This window comes from Oncorhynchus keta, unplaced genomic scaffold (assembly GCF_023373465.1).
Source record: "Oncorhynchus keta strain PuntledgeMale-10-30-2019 unplaced genomic scaffold, Oket_V2 Un_contig_28437_pilon_pilon, whole genome shotgun sequence".
Classification (NCBI taxonomy): Eukaryota; Metazoa; Chordata; class Actinopteri; order Salmoniformes; family Salmonidae; genus Oncorhynchus; species Oncorhynchus keta.
Window position 1 is genome coordinate 1 of NW_026286036.1, and position 10,000 is coordinate 10,000.

General features: G+C 47.0%; 1 long non-coding RNA gene across 1 annotated transcript; it reads right to left on the reverse strand.

Annotated features, from left to right (window-relative positions):
• Nucleotides 1-1,958: 1,958 nt before the first annotated feature.
• Nucleotides 1,959-3,972, reverse strand: LOC127923117 (uncharacterized). Its single transcript, XR_008113397.1, has 3 exons — nt 3,889-3,972; nt 2,099-2,273; nt 1,959-2,005 (listed from the first exon to the last, which is right to left on the reverse strand). It is a non-coding gene; the product is annotated as an uncharacterized LOC127923117 (long non-coding RNA).
• Between the last annotated feature and the right edge of the window lie 6,028 nt (nt 3,973-10,000).

Consider the following 10,000-nt stretch of genomic DNA (forward strand, 5'->3'; position numbering starts at 1 on the left):
CATTTCATCGACGCCGGGTGTCATAATGGCTTAAATATGATGGTAGGGAGATTTTAATTTAAAAACATTGAGCTTCAAATCAACTCCTACTACAGTCGGGCAGACCAGCCGATTAAATAAAAAATAAAAAATCACATCTACTCACATCTTGCTGGAAGGCAGCACTTTTCCAGGCTGTGCTACGATGCTTTGGGGGTCCTTCTTGAGCCAGAGCTGGGCTCTGAGCATGGGATCTCATTGCAGTAGTGGGCTTCACTGTGAGCTGAGACTCCACAGCGGAACCCTGGAGCACACAGAAACAACATACATTTCCTGGAAATTGACTAATCTACAAAATCACCTAAAAATCTCTTAAATGACTCATTATAACTTTGTAGTCGGCTCTACAAAATCACAGAGTCAGCGCCAAGTCTCTCCTCCATGCGCGCCCCAAGCCAGCCGTTGCGAGGCAAGTATGACTGACTGACTGACTGACTAAGGATCGACTGACTGTTTAACTGGCTGTTTAACTGACTGACTGACTGACTGATTAACCGACCGACCGACAACTGACTGACTGATTAACTGACTGACTGATTAACTGACTGACTGATTAACTGACCGACTGATTGACTGACTGATCGATTAACTGACCGATTAACTGACTGACCGATTAACTGACTGATTAACTGACCGATTCAACTGACCGATTAACAACTGACTGACTGATTAACTGACTGACCGACTGATTAACTGACTGATCGATTGACTGATCGACTGATTAACTGACTGACTGATTAACTGACTGACTGACTGATTAACTGACTGACTGATTAACTGACTGACTGACTGATTAACGCTGACTGACTGACTGACTGACTGACTGATCAACTGACTGACTGACTGATTAACTGACTGACTGACTGATTAACTGACTGACTGATTAACTGACTGACTGATTAACTGACTGACTGATTAACTGACTGACTGATTAACTGACTGACTGATTAACTGACTGACTGACTGACTGATTGACTGATTAACTGACTGATTAACTGACTGACTGATTAACTGACTGACTGATTAACTGACTGACTGATTAACTGACTGACTGATTAACTGACTGATTAACTGACTGACTGACTGATTAACTGACTGATTAACTGACTGATTAACTGACTGACTGACTGACTGATTAACTGACTGACTGACTGACTGACTGACTGACTGACTGATTAACTGACTGACTGATTAACTGACTGACTGATTAACTGACTGACTGATTAACTGACTGACTGATTAACTGACTGACTGATTAACTGACTGACTGATTAACTGACTGACTGACTGATTAACTGACTGATTAACTGACTGATTAACTGACTGATTAACTGACTGACTGACTGATTAACTGACTGACTGACTGATTAACTGACTGACTGACTGATTAACTGACTGATTAACTGACTGATTAACTGACTGACTAACTGACTGACTGATTAACTGACTGACTGATTAACTGACTGACTGATTAACTGACTGACTGATTAACTGACTGACTGATTAACTGACTGACTGACTGATTAACTGACTGACTGATTAACTGACTGACTGATTAACTGACTGACTGACTGATTAACTGACTGACTGACTGATTAACTGACTGACTGACTGACTAACTGACTGACTGACTGATTAACTGACTGACTGATTAACTGACTGACTGATTAACTGACTGACTGATTAACTGACTGACTGATTAACTGACTGACTGATTAACTGACTGATTAACTGACTGACTGATTAACTGACTGACTGATTAACTGACTGACTGATTAACTGACTGACTGATTAACTGAACTGACTGATTAACTGACTAGTGCTATGAGTACGACGGTACCTTGTTCTTCTTGGAGGTGGGGGCAGGGGCTTGATGAGTTTCTGTAGGATCCTGAGACACATCAGGTAATGTTCTCCACCACCACAGGGGTCTTGATGTTCACGGCCATCAGGAACAGACTCAGGGCTATAGACGCCGAGAAACATGACGGATTATTACATTTTAAAAAAAAGGGGGAAAAAAATAGGGGATGAGAGAAGGAGGTGGTAAAAGCCTCACCACATCGCAGTCGTAGCTCCCAGCAGCCCCTTCCTTGGAGATGGAGTCGGTGAGCAGTAGCATCTCATACTGCAGACTGGAGACCAGGTCAGGATTGGCCCAGTGGCCCTTCAGAGCAGCGGACACCTTGTGAATGATCAGGTCATTCATCTGCTGAGTGGCCTCTGGCTGGTCTCTGTACAGGGAGATGTCGACAGATGAGAATGGGTTTACTGACTGTATGTGGGTGTGTAATGGAATTGCCTAGGCTTTCAAGCTCAGAGGACTAACACGGGTCTTACTAGCACACGGACTACCCAGGTTTTAACAGTCGTTTGGGCTTATGTACACTTGTGAGCAACGTCGCTTTGGTTGGCCTAGTGGTTGAGAGCTTTGGACTAGAAACCGGAAGGTTGCAAAGTTTCAAGCCCCAGTGACAAGAGTACAAATCTGTCGCTCTGCCCCTGAACAGGCAGTTAACCCCTGTTCCTAGACCAGTTAACCCGCTGTTCCTAGACCAGTTGGGTCCCCGCTGTTCCTAGACCAGTTAACCCGCTGTTCCCTAGACCAGTTAAGCTGTTCCTAGACCAGTTAACCCACTGTTCAGACCAGTTAACCCCTGTTCCTAGGCCAGTTAACCCCCTGTTCCTAGGCCAGTTAACCCCCTGTTCCAGTTAACCCCTGTTCCTAGGCCAGTTAACCCCCCTAGGCCAGTTAACCCTTTCCTAGGCCAGTTAACCCCTGTTCCTAGGCCAGTTAACCCCTGTTCCTAGGCCAGTTAACCCCCTGTTCCTAGGCCAGTTAACCCCTGTTCCTAGGCCAGTTAACCCCTGTTCCTAGGCCAGTTAACCCCCTGTTCCTAGGCCAGTTAACCCCTGTTCCTAGGCCAGTTAACCCCTGTTCCTATCTCAGTTAACCCCTGTTCCTAGACCAGTTAACCCTGTTCCTAGACCAGTTAACCCTGTTCCTAGCCAGTTAACACACCGTCTGATCCAGTTAACCCACCTGCTCAGACCAGTTAACCCACCGCTCTAGACCAGTTTACCCACCGTCTTAGACCAAGCCTACTCCACTGCCTTAGACCAGTTAACCCACCGCTCCCAGACCAGTTAACCCACCGTTCCCCAGAACAGTTAACCCACCGCTCCTAGACCAGTTAACCCAATCGCTCCTAGACCAGTTAACCCACCGCTCAGACCAGTTAACCCACCGTCTTAACTGTTAACCCAATCGCTCCTAGACCAGTTAACCCACAGCTCCTAGACCAGTTAACCACTGTTCGTAGACCAGGGTTAACCCAATCGCTCCTAGACCAGTGCTAACCCACCGTCCCAGATTCAGTTAACCCACCGTTCCTAGACCAGTTAACCCACCGTCTTCCTAGACCAGTTAACCCAATCGTTCTAGACCAGTTAACCCACCGTTCCTAGACCAGTTAACCCACCGTTTCCTAGACCAGTTAACCCACCGTTCCTAGACCAGTTAACCCACCGTTCCTAGACCAGTTAACCCACCGTTCCTAGACCAGTTAACCCACCGTTCCTAGACCCAGTTAACCCACCGTTCCTAGACCAGTTAACCCTACCCCGTTTCCTAGACCAGTTAACCCACCGTTCCTAGACCAGTTAACCCACCGTTCCTAGACCAGTTAACCCCACCGTTCCTAGACCAGTTAACCCACCGTTCCTAGACCAGTTAACACACTGTTCCTAGGCCGTCATTGAAAATAAGCATTTATTCTTAACTGACTTTCTTAGTTAAATAAAAGGTTAAAAAAACACTGTCTACGAGAACACAAACCACTACTATACCTGGTGAGCAGGCAAACCAGTTGTCTGACCTCTCTCTCATGGCAGAGGTGCCTCTCCTCAGGTTGTACTCAAACAGCTCTCTGATGAGCCCCTGAGCCCCAGGATCTGGCGGAGGGCTGGGTTGGTGGCCAGGGCTCTTAGCAGGGTGATGCAGTGACCCGTCGGGCCGAGGCACAGCCATAACACTTGTTGGAGGAGGTGTGTCCGCAGCCTAGAGAGAGAGAGAGATCTTTGTTATGAGTCTTAAAAAAAAGAAACGCGTTCTCAAATACTGGAAGTTACACTTTAGATAAAAACGTCTGCCAACATGGGAAATTGATTTGTAGCAGTTTGAGAAAGATCGTGTGCAACCCCCAAAAATCGCACCCTTCCTCAATACAGCTCACTACTTTTAACCAAGGCCCGTGCACTATAGGTGACAGGGTGGCATTTGGGATGAGTCCTGGGATCACAACAAACAACACGACAAGTGACAGTAAAAATACACAACACAGAATGGCTTCTATATATAGAAATCCCAATGGGAAGGCCAAGTCAGGTAAAGGAGTCTGTGTGTATGTATGTATGTATGTATGTATGTATGTATGTATGTATGTATGTATGTATGTGTGTATGTATGTATGTATGTATGTATGTATGTGTGTATGTGTGTATGTGTGTGTATGTGTGTATGTGTGTGTATGTGTGTATGTGTGTATGTGTGTATGTGTGTATGTGTGTATGTGTGTATGTGTGTATGTGTATGTATGTATGTATGTATGTATGTATGTATGTATGTGTGTGTGTGTATGTGTGTATGTATGTATGTATGTATGTAGTATGTATGTGGCTGCATGTATGTATGTATGTATGTATGTATGTATGTATGTATGTATGTGTGTATGTATGTATGTATGTATGTATGTATGTATGTATGTATGTGTGTATGTATGTATGTATGTATGTATGTGTGTGTGTATGTGTGTATGTGTGTATGGCTGTATGTATGTATGTATGTATGTATTGCATGTGTGTATTGCATGTATGCATGTATGTATGTATGTATGTATGTATGTATGTATGCATGTATGTATGTATGTATGTATGTATGTATGTATGTATGTATGTGTGTATGTATGTATGTATGTGTGTATGTGTATGTATGTGTGTGTGTATGTGTGTATGTGTATGTATGCATGTATGTATGTGTGTATGTGTGTATGTGTGTATGTATGTGTGTGTGTGTATATGTATGTATGTATATGTGTGTGTGTAGTACCTAACACAGAGAGGGCTCTGTACTGGCTGGCTGTGAAGGTGGGCTGATGGGAGCTGGGCGTGAGGACTTGGTGGCGGCTTCACGCCTGCTGCAGGTCGTGACCAGGAGCTCTTTACGGGACCAGGACTTTCTGGACGGGGACGGGACGGGGGGTGATAACTCTTTAAAAACTCATACAAAATACTTCAACGTAGGACCTGGGTTGCTTTTGAAACAGCGATGAAGCTCCATAGAAATGTAATTACTAAAAAATAAAAGGTATCCTCATTCAAGTCAATGTTCCCGCGATGGCTGTGAACGGACGGCCATGTTTGAGTGTACCTATAACCAGGAAGTAAACTAGGTGAGTAAGGACAGATTCAGTGTGTGCTCATCACGCCCCCTGGTCTCTCACCTGTTGAGTGTGTACCTATAACCAGGAAGTAAACTAGGTGAATAAGGACAGGATTCAGTGTGTGCTCATCACGCCCCTGGTCTCTCTCACCTGTTGAGTGTGTACCTATAACCAGGAAGTAAACTAGGTGAGTATGACAGGATTCAGTGTGTGTTCATCACGTCCCCCTGGTCTCACCTGTTGAGTGTGTACCTATAACCAGGAAGTAAACTAGGTGAGTAAGGACAGGGATTCAGTGTGTGTTCATCACGCCCCCCCTCTGGTCTCTCACCTGTTGAGTGTGTACCTATAACCAGGAAGTAAACTAGGTGAGTAAGGACAGGATTCAGTGTGTGCTCATCACGCCCCCCTCTGGTCCCTCACCTGTTGAGTGTGTACCTATAACCAGGAAGTAAACTAGGTGAGTAAGGACAGGATTCAGTGTGTGCTCATCACGCCCCTGGTCTCACCTGTTGAGTGTGTACCTATAACCAGGAAGTAAACTAGGTGAGTATGACAGGATTCAGTGTGTGCTCATCACGCCCCCTGGTCTCTCACCTGTTGAGTGTACCTATAACCAGGAAGTAAACTAGGTGAATAAGGACAGGATTCAGTGTGTGCTCATCACGCCCCTGTCTCTAACCTGCTGAGTGTGTACCTATAACCAGGAAGTAAACTAGGTGAGTATGACAGGATTCAGTGTGTGCTCATCACGCCCCTGGTCTCTAACCTGTTGAGTGTGTACCTATAACCAGGAAGTAACCAGGTGAGTAAGGACAGGATTCAGTGTGTGCTCATCCCCCCCCTGGTCTCTCACCTGTTGAGTGTACCTATAACCAGGAAGTAAACTAGGTGAGTAAGGACAGGATTCAGTGTGTGCTCATCACGCCCCCCTGGTCTCTAACCGCTGAGTGTACCTATAACCAGGAAGTAAACTAGGTGAGTAATGACAGGATTCAGTGTGTGCTCATCACGCCCCTGGTCTCTCACCTGTTGAGTGTGTACCTATAACCAGGAAGTAAACTAGGTGAATAAGGACAGGATTCAGTGTGTGCTCACTACGCCCCCTGGTCTCTCACCTGTTGAGTGTGTACCTATAACCAGGAAGTAAACTAGGTGAGTATGACAGGATTCAGTGTGTGCTCATCACGCCCCTGGTCTCTCACCTGTTAGACAGGGGAGTGTGTACCTATAACCAGGAAGTAAACTAGGTGAGTAAGGACAGGATTCAGTGTGTGCTCATCACGCCCCTGGTCTCTCACCTGTTGAGTGTGTACCTATAACCAGGAAGTAAACTAGGTGAGTAGGACAGGATTCAGTGTTCATCACGCCCCTGGTCTCTCACCTGTTGAGTGTGTACCTATAACCAGGAAGCAAACTAGGTGAGTAAGGACAGGATTCAGTGTGTGTTCATCACGCCCCCTGGTCTCTCACCTGTTGAGTGTGTACCTATAACCAGGAAGTAAACTAGGTGAGTAAGGACAGGATTCAGTGTGTGCTCATCACGCCCCTGGTCTCTAACCTGTTGAGTGTGTACCTATAACCAGGAAGCAAACTAGGTGAGTATGACAGGATTCAGTGTGTGCTCATCACGCCCCCTGGTCTCTCACCTGTTGAGTGTGTACCTATAACCAGGAAGTAAACTAGGTGAGACAGGATTCAGTGTGTGCTCATCACGCCCCCTGGTCTCACCTGTTGAGTGTGTACCTATAACCAGGAAGTAAACTAGGTGAGTAAGGACAGGATTCAGTGTGTGCTCATCACGCCCCCTGGTCTCTCACCTGTTGAGTGTACCTATAACCAGGAAGTAAACTAGGTGGAGTAAGGACAGGATTCAGTGTGTGCTCATCACGCCCCTGGTCTCTAACCTGTTGAGTGTGTACCTATAACCAGGAAGTAAACTAGGGTGAGTATGACAGGATTCAGTGTGTGCTCATCACGCCCCCTGGTCTCTCACCTGTTGAGTGTGTACCTATAACCAGGAAGCAAACCAGGTGAGTAAGATACAGGATTCAGTGTGTGCTCATCACGCCCCCTGGTCTCTCACCCGTTGAGTGTACCTATAACCAGGAAGCAAACCAGGTGAGTAAGGACAGGATTCAGTGTGTGCCTCATCACGCCCCTGGTCTCTCACCTGTTGAGTGTGTACCTATAACCAGGAAGTAAACTAGGTGAGTATGACAGGATTCAGTGTGTGCTCATCACGCCCCCCTGGTCTCACCTGCTGAGTGTGTACCTATAACCAGGAAGTAAACTAGGTGAGTAAGCGACAGTGGATTCAGTGTGTGCTCATCCCCCCCCCTGGTCTCTCACCTGTTGAGTGTGTACCTATAACCAGGAAGTAAACTAGGTGAGTAAGGACAGATTCAGTGTGTGCTCATCACGCCCCTGGTCTCTCACCTGTTGAGTGTACCTATAACCAGGAAGTAAACTAGGGTGAGTATGACAGGATTCAGTGTGTGTTCATCACGCCCCTGGTCTCTCACCTGTTGAGTGTGTACCTATAACCAGGAAGTAAACTAGGTGAGTAAGCGACAGGATTCAGTGTGTGCCATCACGCCCTGGTCTCTAACCTGTTGAGTGTGTACCTATAACCAGGAAGTAAACCAGGTGAGTATGACAGGATTCAGTGTGTGCCTCATCACGCCCCCTGGTCTCACCTGTTGAGTGTGTACCTATAACCAGGAAGTAAACTAGGTGAGTATGACAGGATTCAGTGTGTGCTCATCACGCCCCTGGTCTCTCACCTGTTGAGTGTGTACCTATAACCAGGAAGTAAACCAGGTGAGTAAGGACAGGATTCAGTGTGTGTTCATCACGCCCCTGGTCTCCTCACCTGGGCTGAGTGTGTACTCATAACCAGGAAGTAAACTAGGTGAATAAGGACAGGATCAGTGTGTGCTCATCACGCCCCTGGTCTCTCACCTGTTGAGTGTGTACCTATAACCAGAAGCTAAACTAGGTGAGTATGACAGGATCTCAGTGTGTGCTCATCACGCCCCTGGTCTCTCACCTGCTGAGTGTGTACCATAACCAGGAAGTAAAACTAGGTGAGTAAGGACAGGATTCAGTGTGTGCTCACGCCCCCTGGTCTCTCACCTGTTGAGTGTGTACCTATAACCAGGAAGTAAACCAGGTGAGTAAGGACAGGATTCAGTGTGTGCTCATCACGCCCCCTGGTCTCTCACCTGTTGAGTACCTATAACCAGGAAGTAAACTAGGGTGAATAAGCGACAGATTCAGTGTGTGCTCATCACGCCCCTGGTCTCTCACCTGTTGAGTGTGTACCTATAACCAGTGAAGTAAACTAGGGTGAGTATGACAGATTCAGTGTGTGCTCACTCACGCCCCCCTGGTCTCTCACCTGTATGATCTTGGAGAGCTCGTCAAAGGAAGTCTTACAGTCCCCGCTGTACTCCTGAGCCAGCTGCTGGATGTACCTGTTCACATTGGCCGAGGACGCCCAAGCCCCGCCTGCTCCAGAATCATCCTATAGGGAGTGACAACAGCATCAAAACATAAGGTACTAGTTCAACACTTCCAGTAAACAAGACAAATTCTTCATGATGTTTTACTGCCATACAACTTCTAGGGTATTTTAAAAAAGGTTTAAACTTTAAAATGGTTGTGACATTTGGTTAATTTACCCACTCAAGTGAAATGCTAAAAGGACTCAAAAATGTCAAAATGTGAAGGTGCGAATCGGATGTCTATGTACCAGAGGGTAGTATCTGACCTGTGGTTTCTCAGGCGCTGCCTCGTTGACCTTGACAGCAGACTCTCCAGCTGGAGGTCTGTGCCCCATTAGCTGGTGGTACACGCAGGTCGGCCTTGTCCAGCAGCGTGTTGATGTTGGTCACCGCCACACAGAGAACACAAACAAACAGCAGGCAGGCGTTGGTTTGGTTTTCAACCAGTTGATGTGGGACGGATGGTCTTATGTTTATTGGTAGAGCGGTAACAGAGATGTAACCAGGACAACAAGAGGGATGTGACCAGGACAACAAGAGGGAGGTGACCAGGGCAACAAGAGGGAGGTGACCAGGGCAACAAGAGGGAGGTGACCAGGGCAACAAGAGGGATGTGACCAGGGCAACAAGAGGGATGTAACCAGGGCAACAAGAGGGATGTAACCAGGGCAACAAGAGGGATGTGACCAGGGCAACAAGAGGGATGTGACCAGGGCAACAAGAGGGATGTGACCAGGGCAACAAGAGGGATGTGACCAGGGCAACAAGAGGGATGTGACCAGGGCAACAAGAGGGATGTGACCAGGGCAACAAGAGGGATGTGACCAGGGCAACAAGAGGGATGTGACCAGGGCAACAAGAGGGATGTAACCAGGGCAACAAGAGGGATGTAACCAGGGCAACAAGAGGGATGTGACCAGGGCAACAAGAGGGAGGTGACCAGGACAACAAGAGGGAGGTGACCAGACAACAAGAGGGATGTGACCAGGGCAACAAAAGGGATGTGACCAG